Raw genomic sequence first — 13,922 nt, 5'->3', positions numbered from 1 at the left:
TTTAAATTATATATACAATCGATTCTAAATTGGTTTCAAGCCGGTAACATTTGAACGTCGACGAATCGAAGGTTGGAATATCGGAAAAACGAATATATATACATATACATATACGTATCTCTGAATCGTGGCTCTGAACCACTTTTGAACCAGTTGCTGCTGACCAATTTTTAAATAATTTGGTTCAAAGCGCGTTTAGGCCTTGATTCTTAGTTTTCGAGCACTTGAAGAAATTTGTAGAAATCTGAATTGGAATATTGTAGACATGAACTTTTCGTGTTTGGCGATTGAACTTGGATTTTTTTGGTATATATATATATATATACAAATGTGTAAATCTGTTCATTCCTCGACACTAGAAGTTCCTGTCAATAACTTCATTTCCTGCCAACAACAAGAGTGAAGAGTTTCTGGCCATATCCTCTAAGCGAGCAACGAAGTGGTATTTGTATGTGAAATTCACTCTTTGGATATTCAAATATAACTTTTTTGGAAGCTAAGAGGCAATGTCCACAATCAACGGAAATAGATCAAGTGATCTCAATTGAAAAGTGCGATAACTTATATACATATGACAGATGTCTTACAAATTAGTTGGGAAATGTAGTAGACAAAAGAAAAATGCAATGAAATAGTTTATAAGCTATCAATCAACTAATCTTTGTAGCTAGAATCGGTTTAAAATGCTTACACTAGGGGTCAAAAGCATAGAGCCCCCACACTCCATACAATTAGCTATATTCTATTATCCCAATAGGATTTGATTGATTAATTCTAAAGTCAAAAGAAATTTAGTGACCAAAACTAATAAGTATAATTCAAATAAACAAAGCTTGCAAAGGAAAATGACTCTAATCTGTTGACGCGCATTGTATATACAACTAGACAAACTAAAAAAAAACTGGCTACTACAGTAATCTAAAGCTATATACAAACTCTTTAGTCATTGACTTATCTAATGAATTGAAAATTCATATCCTTAGGAAGTTGTTGTTAACACTCACACAGGATCATTCAATTCGATCATCAAATTTGATGCTAAAACATTTTCCAACCATGAACATTTAACGATTTGAATCTTTCGATTTAATTAGCATCATTTTAAGGAATTCAATTTCATTTTGCATTTTGCCATATTATTACAATACAACCCCACAAAAGGCGTCAATGGCAATGGAGGCGGACAACAATTACCTGGCTATGTTGTTGTTGTTGTTGTTGCTTTTGCTTGGGCTCTGGCCTCAGCCTCAACAAGCTCAAGTCATGGCCATTAATTTTTCAATCACACAATTTCGACCGGGCCACGGCAAAGAATTGCGCACGTCGAGAGAGTCCATGGGCGTAGATCTTAAAGGGGGGGGCGAGGAGGATTGAAACTACATATAAATGTTTTATGTTTCTGATCTCACTCTTATCTTTCTTAACTTTCATTTCGTGACTCCCTTAAATTTCTAAAGGCCATTATATTTCATTTACAACTTTAAATATGAAAAAAATATTTGTATTTAAGAACTTATTTTCAAATAAACTCACTGCATGCTTATGAGGAATACTCTAAGATATCAAGAAACGTTTTTGAAGATCCTTTATTAAGGATTTTCTTTAGGAAAGCGACAAAAACTCAAAACAAATTCAAAGATTTAACACTTTTTGAACATTGAACAATTCTTAAGATCAAAAATGTAAAGTTTTTTTAAAACATTCAATTCATTAATTGATTCAAAACATTCAAAGATATTCATAATTAAAGATCAATCAAATTTTCATAGGCTAAACCTTATGAAGTTAAGGAAATTTGAATTGAAATTTATGAGGATAAGTAGGAATCATCTGAAGACTTGGTTAGCTTTTGAATGGGTAAAGTGGATTCGAATGGCAAATACCATTAGTTGTTCAAGATGTTGAACTACGCTCATGACAATGGCGAATAGCAACAACAACGATAGCAACAACAACAACAATGTGATTATCATGAACTCTCAACTAAAATCAAGTGCATGTCCCTTGATGCTTGAAGATATACTCAAAACTCAGTGCGATGGGCGAAAAACGAAAGAAAAATAAAGAAACACAAAATAACGCACACATACAGAGAAAAATGGAAGGGGAGAAATCAGCAGAAAGTGAAAAAAAAAAAAAAAAAAATGTCGCCCTGCTGTTTCCGGAAAAGTGCTCGGGGCGCACATATGTCAACTTTTTGCCATTGCCATCCATCCCCATGAATCGCACTCCGGTTACGGCAACGGCAACGACTACGGCGACTCTTGTCGTCATCGTGTACGCACACTTTGTGACAACTTTGGCGACAACTTTTTCTGGCCTGGACCAAAAGCCGGCCCTGGCTTTGACTCTGTTTCTGTCCATGGATTGTCGGGCTCTGTGTCTGTTCTGTCCGGAGCACAGGCACTTGAAGAGCGGCACAACTTGAAATTGGAAACTTTTGAATGTCCCTCTTATCAAAATCGTATAATTTGAATGTAATTTGCAACTGCAAAAAGGGCGACAGCAGGCGGACAACGGGCAGGAGGCATCAGGCATCAGGCCAGGCCATGGGCTTCGTCTGCGTCTCGTCCGTCCCAAGGGGTGGCCATGCGTGAACGCAAAAAGGCGGGAAAAGCTATAAGCAGAAATGGTTGGTTGGTTGGTGGAAGGAAGGAAGGAAGGGTATGGTAGGGTTTAAATTTATATGTGCATTTGGGTTTTTGGGTTTGAGTTTAGGGCTTAGGATTGCTTTTTGGGTTTGCGTTCAGATGGATGATGATGATGAGACTCACCGGATTACGGACTGTTGCTTGTAGCAATGCGGTAAAGTCAATGAAACGACAGGTTGCTAAATGTTTAATGTCCCATCCGGATGTAAAGACAAAAGCTTTTTAAGTAATGCGGATATCCCAGAAACCGAATACCAATAGATGTTATATAATTTAAATAAATAGGTAATTATAAACAAATTAAAAGGCAAACTAATTATGTTTTATTCCTCCCGTCTCTCTCTCTCTCTCTCTTCACATGTAAAGTTGTGGAAATGCTCCTATCGTTATGCTATACTTTTTTCTGTAATTAGGCCTATTTGGTCTAACTATATAAATGGCTTTTCAAGATTATGACCACACACAGTGCAAAGGATTATACTTTTAGCTGGTACTATCAGATCAGATCTGATCCGATCAGATCGAATACTATCTAATCCCAATCCAAATCCCAACCCCCTTTGGCCCACTTTACTCTGTTCGGTTGAATGCAAACAAATAGCGATGATGACAACAATTTAAAATCCATCAAGAGCACAAAAAGGCCTCATTAAGTCAAGAGGGTGACGACAAGGACGATGTCGTCGATGTGACAAGGGCGACAAATGGGGCGAATGGCCAAATGGTATGGGCGTATTCCAAAGAGGGTAGTGGGAGAGGAGGGGGTGGTGTGGTGTCTCTGTATGAGGCGCAAAAAGCCGAAAATGTAAGCATAAGACACAATAGTAATTATTGCCTAAATAATTGCAAATGATGAAGTTGGAACTCTTGTTGCATGTGGTACATAGGGTGGAATATCCATTTGTACTTTAACTAGGCATAGATGTATGTGTGTGTGTGTGTGTGTGTGTGTGTGTGTGTGGGGAGGAAGGTTAGTTCTGTTTGTTGGTGGTGATGCTGCAGCTGCAAATGCTTGGACTGCTGCTGCTCCCTCTTCTACTTCTACTTCTGCTCATGGGTGGTCCTGTTGCTGTGGCTTGTCATCATTTGTCCAACAGAGCCCACTAACTATACAAGTGTAAAGTGCGCACACTGCACTTCCAATTGGGAGAATTTCAATTCACTTGGTCAGGCAAATCAATTCGAATTCAAGTCGACTTGCAAATGCCCTCAGGAAGGTTGACAACAAAATAGATTATGAATGTCTTTTAGATTGTTAGCCCACGATGCTGATCATGTAGATAGAGACATCTTATTTAAGACCTTTCAAAATATTTTTGTAGAGGCAAAACTTTTTTATTGTCTCATGTTCTCTAGGTTCCGAATCATTCGTGGATTCTCAACAGAGAAATTCAATTCATTTGTATGATATATATATAGAATTATAGTAGATATATATATATAATATATATAAAGGAATCGCAATTTCTTTGAAAAGGAAAAGGAGTACAAGTATTTTGGGATAGTCTCGAATTCTTGTTCGGTTTTCGATTTTCACTCCTTGGTCCGATCTGCTCTGCTCTTCAATGAACATTTGCAATTGGATATGCGATGAGAAATCTGTAAATTTCAGCATTTTGGCCATAATCCAAATGCGCATATGCTCAATTCAATGTTCTGATGTTGTTCGAGGCACAGGCAAAGGCAAAGCCAGACGGACAGACGTTCGTCATTCCAAGTGACTGCCAACACCTCGGGGTGTCTCACTAAAACGCATCGAGGTGGATAGGGTGGGTGAGGAAAAGAGAGAGAGAGAGAGAGGCGAGGCACACGAAATTCTATGGACAATGCCATGGAAGGGGACAGTGAGAGCCAAGCCTGTCCTGTCGATGGACCAAATAAAATTCTCTTTGATGTCAAGTTTTCTAAATATCCTGTTTAAATAAATAGATTGATTTTTTAATAGACCATATTTCATGTGTATTATTAAGTATATTCTGCAGGTCTACCAACTATCATAGTCTCAGACGAATTTTGTCATCCCCTACTTTCCAAAGGGTATCTCAAAGTCTATATACGACAGAGAGAAATGAATGGGGAGGAATGTCCTTTGTGTTTTCTATTGAAATTCGAGTAACAACAAAAACGGAACAACATAAAGATCAAATGAATTACTGGAATTATGCTTTAGAAATTGCTGAAATCAATTTACACACATGTGTCATTTGTTTGCTTGAAATCGAATAGCAAAATTTGAAACTTATTCACCTGCCAAAAAAAAAAATCTATAATAATAATAATAATAGACCTAAATTAGTGGTTAATATGAACTAAATTCTTGGGCAATGTAATCTATATCCTAGGCATCTTATCTTATATCCTCCAAAATAGTTAAATTTCTAGATTTGATGTCTCAATATCTTAATCAAAGAAGCTCTTTAAACTCTTTGTAAATTTGAATTGCGCCTGAAAGTAGGCAACTCTTTATCCAAAGTGTTGTTTAGGGGTTTTGTTTTTGGTTTCTTTTTTTTTCATTTTTGGCAACTTGTCACTAGCAAACGGTAAATGACAGCCACGCATTGTTGACAGGAGCCCAGCCAGGCTAGGCATCCAGTCATCCATCCTACCATTCACCCAGAGGAGTTCACGTTGCTCCAGACAAAGCTGCAACATTTTATGTTCGATGTGGAAAAGGTGAGATGAATGAATGGGAATGGGGAGGGGTGGGGATGGGATGGGCGACGGGTCGAGGTCACCATTGTTTGCCGACATGCGGCTGTGGCGAGTGCACATCCGGTCAAAGGGAGAAAGAGACAGATTGAGAGAGAGAGAGAGAGAAAAGACAGAGAATGACAGAGATAAAGAGAGAGCGAAAAGGGAGAAGAATGTAAAACAGAGTTACCGTCACCCAATTTATTGAGACACGTGCCTCCACTTTGTAAAAACCCCAGCAACGACAACAACAACAACAACAACAACAACAGCCATTACAATGACAATCAAAGAGTCGAAAGAAGTCAAAAACCGTGTCACGTGTACGCGTGTGTGTGTGTGTGTGTGGGCGTGGACATGGGCAAGTGTGTCTATTAATTTTGTCACCTCCCGTTGCAAGAGCTTCCTAATTTTGCACTACACGACACCAGAACGATCCACCGACTCTCCTCCTCCCCCCGTCCCTATCCTGTGTACAAGTTATAGGAAAAGGCGTTTTGCCAATTTTCATTGCGATTGTTTGCCAACATGTGTCTGCGTATGTGTGCGTGTGTGTGTGTTTGTGTGTATATGTTCTTATGTAGGTCACGCCTCAAGTTTGAGTGGCACAATTTATGTATAAAATTGATTGAATGTAATCATTTCATTTGTTAACCAAGCAACATAAGGTATATCTGTCTTGGCTACTTTTCCTTTTCCCCCATTCCTCCCCTTAGCCTTTCCTTTATTCTTCTTCTTTTGCTAGAACATCTTGAACTTGAACTATTTTCGTCACACACAAATGAAGAGAAGCTATGTATATAATTTAGTGATTTTATGTTAAACTATCTAAGTTTTCCTTCCATCTTATATACAGATCAACAAATGGTGGTTTATGGTAGTGGGGGGAGGGTGCCTTAGAGGAGAGCTGTTTAGAACCTTTGAAAGTTCCTTTTAATATGTTGCTTTATTGCCTTTTTTTAATTTATGCCTAAAATTTGCCAACTTTTAGGTTAAATGCTTTTCTTTGCTCCATCTAGAATACTTCTGGACATATCTTCTCTAAATCTAGTCCCTTATCTAGTCCCTAAGAAGTCTAGGCAGATACTTGCAAGCAAATTTAACAGGACAAAAGGACCTTCCAGCACTTTTCTTCTTTCTGAAATGTAATTTTTCTAGATTAATTCTAATCTAGTGCTAAATGAGTGTAAAGTTAGTATGTGTCAAATAACTAATAAGGCTTACTTATCAAAAACAAACTTAGTTTTGCATATTCTGTCACTTTTGTTTTGAAAGACAAGGTTTTTTTTAGTCAGATACTCTTTTTTTCATTATATATTTTATCTATAATTGTTTAATTGCCCATTTTGTGGTTCTGATACCTAAACCTTTATGATGTCGGTTCCAATTTTTGACTCTATACAGTAAAGGTCACAAATTTATGACTCGCAAGTAAATCAATGAAGAAATTTGTTAAACATTGTTTAGATTATATTTTTTTATTACTTTTTTAAACATTTTTAAGCAAGAAAATTGTATAAATTGATGAATCCAACTAATTCTCACGACATTTATGAACCATTGTTCACTTTTTTTGGGGGGGCGTGAAAGGTTTGCCTCCTGACACGTGTGCCTGGAGTGGCCGCCTCTGGTGGCCTTCATCTAATTGAACATATTCATTCCAGTTGGCAGAGGTATCCTATTGGTATCCTGCTGTTTGTTAAATTTGAAATTAAAAATACAAAGAGTTTTTTTTTTTTTTTTTTTTTTTTTTTTATTCGATGGTGTGATGACAATTATTGTTGTATAATATTATAATGACTCGAAACTATTTTGTTAAACTATTTTGTATCTTTAATAACTCGGTAACGCCATCACAGAAACTGGTCCCGTTACCTACATAAGTGACTGTCCAGGGAAAGGATTAGGGATTAAATGATGATGAATCTCTCATCCCGATATATTCTACTTACTCTCGAAAGCTGTGCTGCTACGAAATTCTATGAGAATGGTGGTAGAAATGAAGAGTAAGCAAATGTACAAAGTTCTTGTGTATTTGCATTAGCAGACACGTTGATGACCACTCCATTTTGTGATACATCCATCCTTAGTGTAACGCAAACTCGCATATATTTTGGATACCGTTACGACGCCTCCTATCGTATAGCCGAGGCAATCAACCTGAAAGAAGAGGTTCGAGTATATTGTGCTTCACCTTGCTCCTGCTGCTGCTGCTCCTGCGCCGGCTCCTTCTCCGTCACACTTACCTATCGTACTCCCCCCTTAAAGGGGGCAAAAAAAAAAAGAAAACGTGTTTAAAAAATTTTCCAGGCTTGAACACATGGTGACAGAGTAACGCAAACAATAATAATTATTATATTAAACTTGCATCGCCAACTTAATGTTTTTTTTTTTTTGCTTTGGTTTGGTTTTATTTTTGTTTTCATGTGAATTGCCAAAGGGTTGTAGAGACCTTAGAAACGAAAATTTTGACTTGTTTTTTTTTTTTTTGCCGAAAAATATAAATTTTGTTTACATTATTTTTTGTTAATTTTAACTGGTAGTTGCTTACCAGACAATGTCTGGATTGAAACTGATTATTCTGTGTGGGCCTGGGAGGTACCTTGACTTTTTCAGTTGACGTTTCTAAGTCAAGGCATACTTGATTTGGAAAGAAAAACGAATTTGAAACGAAATTGAAATTTCAATGGGATCTAGTGTTGGATAACTGAATAAATATATGTGTTTTTTCCCTCCTACGCCGATTACCTCCTTGCATTCACGGTGTAAGTTAACCGGGTTTATTTCCTTATAAGTACTCTCGCTCTGCCCTCATCAAACAGAGCAGATAATACTCCATTGCCTATTAGAACGTCCTTAAAAGAACGATTAAACTTAAGTGTCATTTGTTGATAATTTGTATTATCCTTCTTAGTTTCTTTTGCGTTCCTTGCCTCACACTGACTAGCTTTGTGGCCCATCTGATTACATTTAAAACATTTAAAATTGTCTTTACAATTCTTAGCGACGTGATTCTTTCCTCTACATTTAAAGCATTTGAAATCCTCTAAAGTATTCCTCGATTGCAGCTTCTCAAATCGTGGTTTTGGTTTAGACTCTTAGTTGGAAGCATATTTCTCGTACATTGTTAGTTTCTCTCGAAATTCCTTTAAATCCCTCGCTTGGTAAAGAACGCTTTTATTCATTTTAGAGTCAGGGATACCCTGTTTTTTTTTTTTTTTTTTTTTTTGTTTAATTGTTTATTTACACAGATATTTATATGCATTTCCTTAAAAAAAAAATCATACAATCATATTGCTATTAGATTGCTATTAATAGCAATAAATACTAAGTTGCAACAACAAAGTGCGTAATTTTTACAAAAGCCATGTCCACCAATTCGGGCCCAAGCTCTCTCGATCAGCAACAGCAACAGCTACAAGAACTAATTGTACAACAACAACGTGAGCGTCGACTCTCGGTCCAACGCAACAACGCTTACTTTTCGGTGGTGTCGCCGACCCCACTGAATGCTAACGTAAGCAATAACACCGAAAGTGCCAGCCACTCAGCAATCAAAAGCAACTTACCGTGGAGAGAGCAGTGTGCTTCTCCATCAATAACGATAACTGGGTCACCGATTACACCGACCAGCACCGTCAGCTCGTTGACAGCAACTACTGCAACGTCTGCCGAAGTATTGACCTGCCTCAAGCCGTCAACGACAAGTCGCCCTGAGTCAGCCACAATAGTAAACCCAACGACTTCTGTCCAAAACTGGAATGGATAGATATATTAAAATAACTAAGCGGAAGCTAAGCGCGCAAAAGAAAAAAAGTGGCAATACGCCGAAAATAACCAAACCAAATGAACAAGTAGCACCCCTTAGCGGGAATCGTTTTAAAATTCTTGCCGATCAGCAAGATGATCAAGCCGGCGCTGTAGATAAAGTCAAATCGGCTAGACCACCCCCTTTATACATCCGTGGAGACAACTGCAGCGCCCTGATTTCGAAGCTAGTAGAAACAGTAGGGGCAAATAACTTTGTTGTAACCCCTCTCAATAGGGGTAACATTAAAGAAATTAAATGTCAAACCCAAACTGAGGACAATTTCCGCATCATCGAAAAGTACCTCCGTAATGCTAACATCAACTTCTATACCTACCAACTAAAAGGCAGTAAAGGGCTCCAGGTTGTGTTGAAGGGGATTGAGCCATCGGTCCCTACTCAAGAAATAGCAGACGCGTTGGTCGAAAAAGGGTACAAAGTCGCACAGCCGCTCTTTAAAATCGAGCTCCAACCAGATGCAAAGCGGTCGAAGCCAAATGAAGTGCACCCAATCTACAACCTACAGCTCCTATTGCACAGAAGAATCACCGTAGAGGAGCGTGAAAGGTTTGCCTCCTGACACGTGTGCCTGGAGTGGCCGCCTCTGGTGGCCTTCATCTAATTGAACATATTCATTCCAGTTGGCAGAGGTATCCTATTGGTATCCTGCTGTTTGTTAAATTTGAAATTAAAAATACAAAGAGTTTTTTTTTTTTTTTTTTTTTTTATTCGATGGTGTGATGACAATTATTGTTGTATAATATTATAATGACTCGAAACTATTTTGCATCTTTAATAACTCGGTAACGCCATCACAGAAACTGGTCCCGTTACCTACATAAGTGACTGTCCAGGGAAAGGATTAGGGATTAAATGATGATGAATCTCTCATCCCGATATATTCTACTTACTCTCGAAAGCTGTGCTGCTACGAAATTCTATGAGAATGGTGGTAGAAATGAAGAGTAAGCAAATGTACAAAGTTCTTGTGTATTTGCATTAGCAGACACGTTGATGACCACTCCATTTTGTGATACATCCATCCTTAGTGTAACGCAAACTCGCATATATTTTGGATACCGTTACGACGCCTCCTATCGTATAGCCGAGGCAATCAACCTGAAAGAAGAGGTTCGAGTATATTGTGCTTCACCTTGCTCCTGCTGCTGCTGCTCCTGCGCCGGCTCCTTCGTCACACTTACCTATCGTACTCCCCCCTTAAAGGGGGCAAAAAAAAAAAAAAAAAACGTGTTTAAAAAATTTTCCAGGCTTGAACACATGGTGACAGAGTAACGCAAACAATAATAATTATTATATTAAACTTGCATCGCCAACTTAATGTTTTTTTTTTTTTGCTTTGGTTTGGTTTTATTTTTGTTTTCATGTGAATTGCCAAAGGGTTGTAGAGACCTTAGAAACGAAAATTTTGACTTGTTTTTTTTTTTTGCCGAAAAATATAAATTTTGTTTACATTATTTTTTGTTAATTTTAACTGGTAGTTGCTTACCAGACAATGTCTGGATTGAAACTGATTATTCTGTGTGGGCCTGGGAGGTACCTTGACTTTTTCAGTTGACGTTTCTAAGTCAAGGCATACTTGATTTGGAAAGAAAAACGAATTTGAAACGAAATTGAAATTTCAATGGGATCTAGTGTTGGATAACTGAATAAATATATGTGTGTACATACATATGTGTGTGAACATGACTTGTATAGCTTTTGTGTCCACTTAAATGAGGCATTGTTTTGTGGACACGTGCCTGGGATTGGCCCGGCTTCATCTAATTGGGAGCGCATTCATTTAGCTTAAATGCACAATTTATGCACTATGGGAATAATAATTGGACATTGGTTGGTATTATCGCAGCAAGTTTCCGGGATATCGTACTGTATTTATAAATGTTTCATATACAATACGAAACCTCAGAAATTTGCTGCGGTTAATTACCTTTAACAACTCATAATAATGGAGAGAGTAAAAGTGATCGATATATACATATGTGTGTGTGCTTGTGTGGGATCGCCATTTTGTTTTGTAGTTGTGTTGGAATCACGACTTTCAACTGTTATGTTTTGCACACTTCTGTCTAACATTCTGTTATGGTATAACAGTGAGTCTTGCGTTCCTACTCAACACTCAACATACGCAGCAAACTCTCTCTCTCTCTCTGTCTCTTTCTCTCTCTAGGTCAGGACTATGGCAACACCTCGATATTGGTGAGTTCCAGCTCCAATGTTATTGGAGCCCAAAATTGAACACATTGGATTAGTTCTCATCGATGGCGAAGTGTTTGTAAGCAATATCGTATATTGTGAGTGCAGTGATGATGATTGTGATGTGACAGTTGGATGATCAACGAATTCAGATACAATTTCAATAACGTAGATATCGCATCGGTTTTAAACCATATTTGATAAGAGATGAGATATTCACGTTGTTGAAGTTGTGAACGAATTGGAAAGCTGTGATTGATTCAACAAAATAACAAAAAGAAAAAAGAAACTAAAACTACAATAAAAGTGTCATTGACTTATTTACGCTCTGATGGACTAAACGAGTTATATATATTTCTTTCTTTTTTTTTTTTTTTTTGTGGAACATTTGTCATCGTCCCATATCCCATGGTTTTTTTTTTTATTATTGGTGTTGTTGGTGCATTAATGAGCTGCTTGTATGCTTTTAATTTGCATATGTCTGTAAATGCCGAATCGATAGATAGATGAGCTTTTGATTAATTAACATATACATGAACACAGACCTGCACACACACACACACAGCTATATTCTGATGCCAGTATCGAAGCCTATGAAGCCAACCAGTCAACCTCTGTTGCCTATATGCCCGACATGGCCAAAAACCATAATTGATTGTCGATAATTCATGCGAGCTTAAATTGCCAATTGCATGGGAAGAGCAGCAGGAGCAGGAGCAGAAGGATGGCACTAGGTGGATTGGTGGGTGGATGGTTGGTTGGTTGGTTGGTTGGTTGCTTCGTTCGTTTGGGGTGCACAATTTCTGTGTGGGCCTCTGCTCTGTCTGATGTTGGTTATAACGGTAAACACCCATGTATATATACATGTGTGATACGTATATAGGTATATAAACTTATATTTGTGGCTCCTGGTACATACAATTTGCCTGCAAGTCCAACAAATTGGCATTCGAGGACATGACTCCCCCCTCCCAGGATAAAAATAAAAAAGAACTCGTACGATTTTGTACATTTTATACATTATTTAATCATTTAAGCAAAAGTTTTTCTAATTTTTACGTCTTCCATGTCCTCGTTGATTCATAAACCTGGGCCACCCCCCTTAAGTATGCAATAAAAAACCAAAATATTAATGCAACTGTAAGTGTTTGTTTTATTAGTTTGCAACTAAAGGGAAGAAGAACTGCACTTCCATCTATCCTGAAGATCGATCATGAAGACCGATAACCGATTAAAAACGCCAAGCACAAATCCAAAGTAGATCAAATCAGATTCGGTTCCGTTTTAAATCCGAATAGAAACCTCTGGGACTGCAAAAGAACGAAGAATTCATTGGAGGGTGGTTTGAGGTGGGTTGAGGCAGAGATCAAATCTTACCATCCGTGAGAATGTCCTTTAAGTTAGCAACCGCAGCAGGACCAAAGATCTAGATTCCATTCCCCCCAGGTTACGTATTTGTGTGCCCGCAATCACTAAGTCTAAGTGTTAATTCAAGCTTTTCATCCTTCGCGTATTTCTATATTTCCAAATAAAAGTGATTAACGCAAATCCATTGAAATGGGTACCGTTAACCACACATGGTTTTTGACCATAAAACAAAAAAAATGGTACAGAGACTAGGTCTGAACTGAAAGAGGGTAGAACTCGAGTTGAACATCAATTTAAGCCAAATGCGGTTCACACTTACCTCAATTTCTTCTTTTTAGTAAAAGCTTTTCTTCTTTGCAAAATTGCAAAATTTGACAGCAATAGAAGTTGTAGGAAATTCACAAACCATGTAAACGATAACAAACGATAATAATGATATATTGGCTATATCTTCTCTAGATATTTCTTAGTGTTTTTACATATTCTCGGCCGAGTAACGCAAACTCGCTTAATGGGTACCGTTACTGCTCTTCGAGTTGGGTGAGCGAGTGTGTGAGTGAGTAGTTGGGTAGTCGAGTGGGTGGTTGGGTTGGGTTGTTGGTTGGTTGTTTGAGTCAGTTGGATGAGTTAGAGTTCAGTGAGTCCAGCATCTCCACCTATCTCCAATCGCCGCCCGCCTGCATATATATGTCTGTATATATATCTGTGTGTATATGTATAATCATCTCTTTCTCATCACCGCATCGGATAATGACTATCCTTGGAAGAATGGACAATAATAATAGAACCGCTCCAGTCCAAACTTCCTTGCAACACAAGAATGTGTTGTGTGTGTGCGCCTGTGCGTGTACGTGTGTCAATCAAAAAACGAATAAATACATTGCCAAAAGGATTTTTGTTGTCAATTTAGAATTTAGAACACTTCACTTTTTTTTTTTGTTTTGTTTTTTATAAGCCGAATTTTTTTTTTGTTTAATTTAATACATCTTGAATTTTGTTTTATTTTTTTAGTATGTTGTTACCCAGACACAGTCTGGAACAATACTGATTTTATGGAATGCGAGAAGCAGGTACTATGACTTTTTGTGACTGACAGTTAAAGTCAAGGCCTACCTGATGAGTAAATTTTTAGAAATTGTTTGCCATTTGAAATGGTTTTTCATTGACAGTTAAAGTCAAGGCCTACCTGA

At 37.8% G+C, this 13,922-nt stretch overlaps 3 long non-coding RNA genes across 3 annotated transcripts; all 3 read right to left on the bottom strand.

The window, feature by feature from the left end:
• Positions 1-7,180: 7,180 nt before the first annotated feature.
• Positions 7,181-7,919, bottom strand: LOC137587109 (uncharacterized). Its single transcript, XR_011033863.1, has 3 exons — positions 7,589-7,919; positions 7,295-7,502; positions 7,181-7,229 (listed from the first exon to the last, which is right to left on the bottom strand). It is a non-coding gene; the product is annotated as an uncharacterized lncRNA (long non-coding RNA).
• Positions 7,920-9,897: 1,978 nt separating this feature from the next.
• LOC137587110 (uncharacterized) lies at positions 9,898-10,691 on the bottom strand. The gene is made up of 3 exons (XR_011033864.1): positions 10,353-10,691; positions 10,062-10,269; positions 9,898-9,996 (listed from the first exon to the last, which is right to left on the bottom strand). It is a non-coding gene; the product is annotated as an uncharacterized lncRNA (long non-coding RNA).
• Positions 10,692-12,493: 1,802 nt separating this feature from the next.
• Positions 12,494-13,783, bottom strand: LOC137586813 (uncharacterized). Its single transcript, XR_011033824.1, has 3 exons — positions 13,052-13,783; positions 12,742-12,991; positions 12,494-12,674 (listed from the first exon to the last, which is right to left on the bottom strand). It is a non-coding gene; the product is annotated as an uncharacterized lncRNA (long non-coding RNA).
• Between the last annotated feature and the right edge of the window lie 139 nt (positions 13,784-13,922).

Source organism: Drosophila tropicalis, unplaced genomic scaffold, assembly GCF_018151085.1.
Source record: "Drosophila tropicalis isolate 14030-0801.00 unplaced genomic scaffold, ASM1815108v1 contig_158, whole genome shotgun sequence".
NCBI lineage: Eukaryota > Metazoa > Arthropoda > Insecta > Diptera > Drosophilidae > Drosophila > Drosophila tropicalis.
This window is presented reverse-complemented; position numbering and strand designations above follow the sequence as displayed.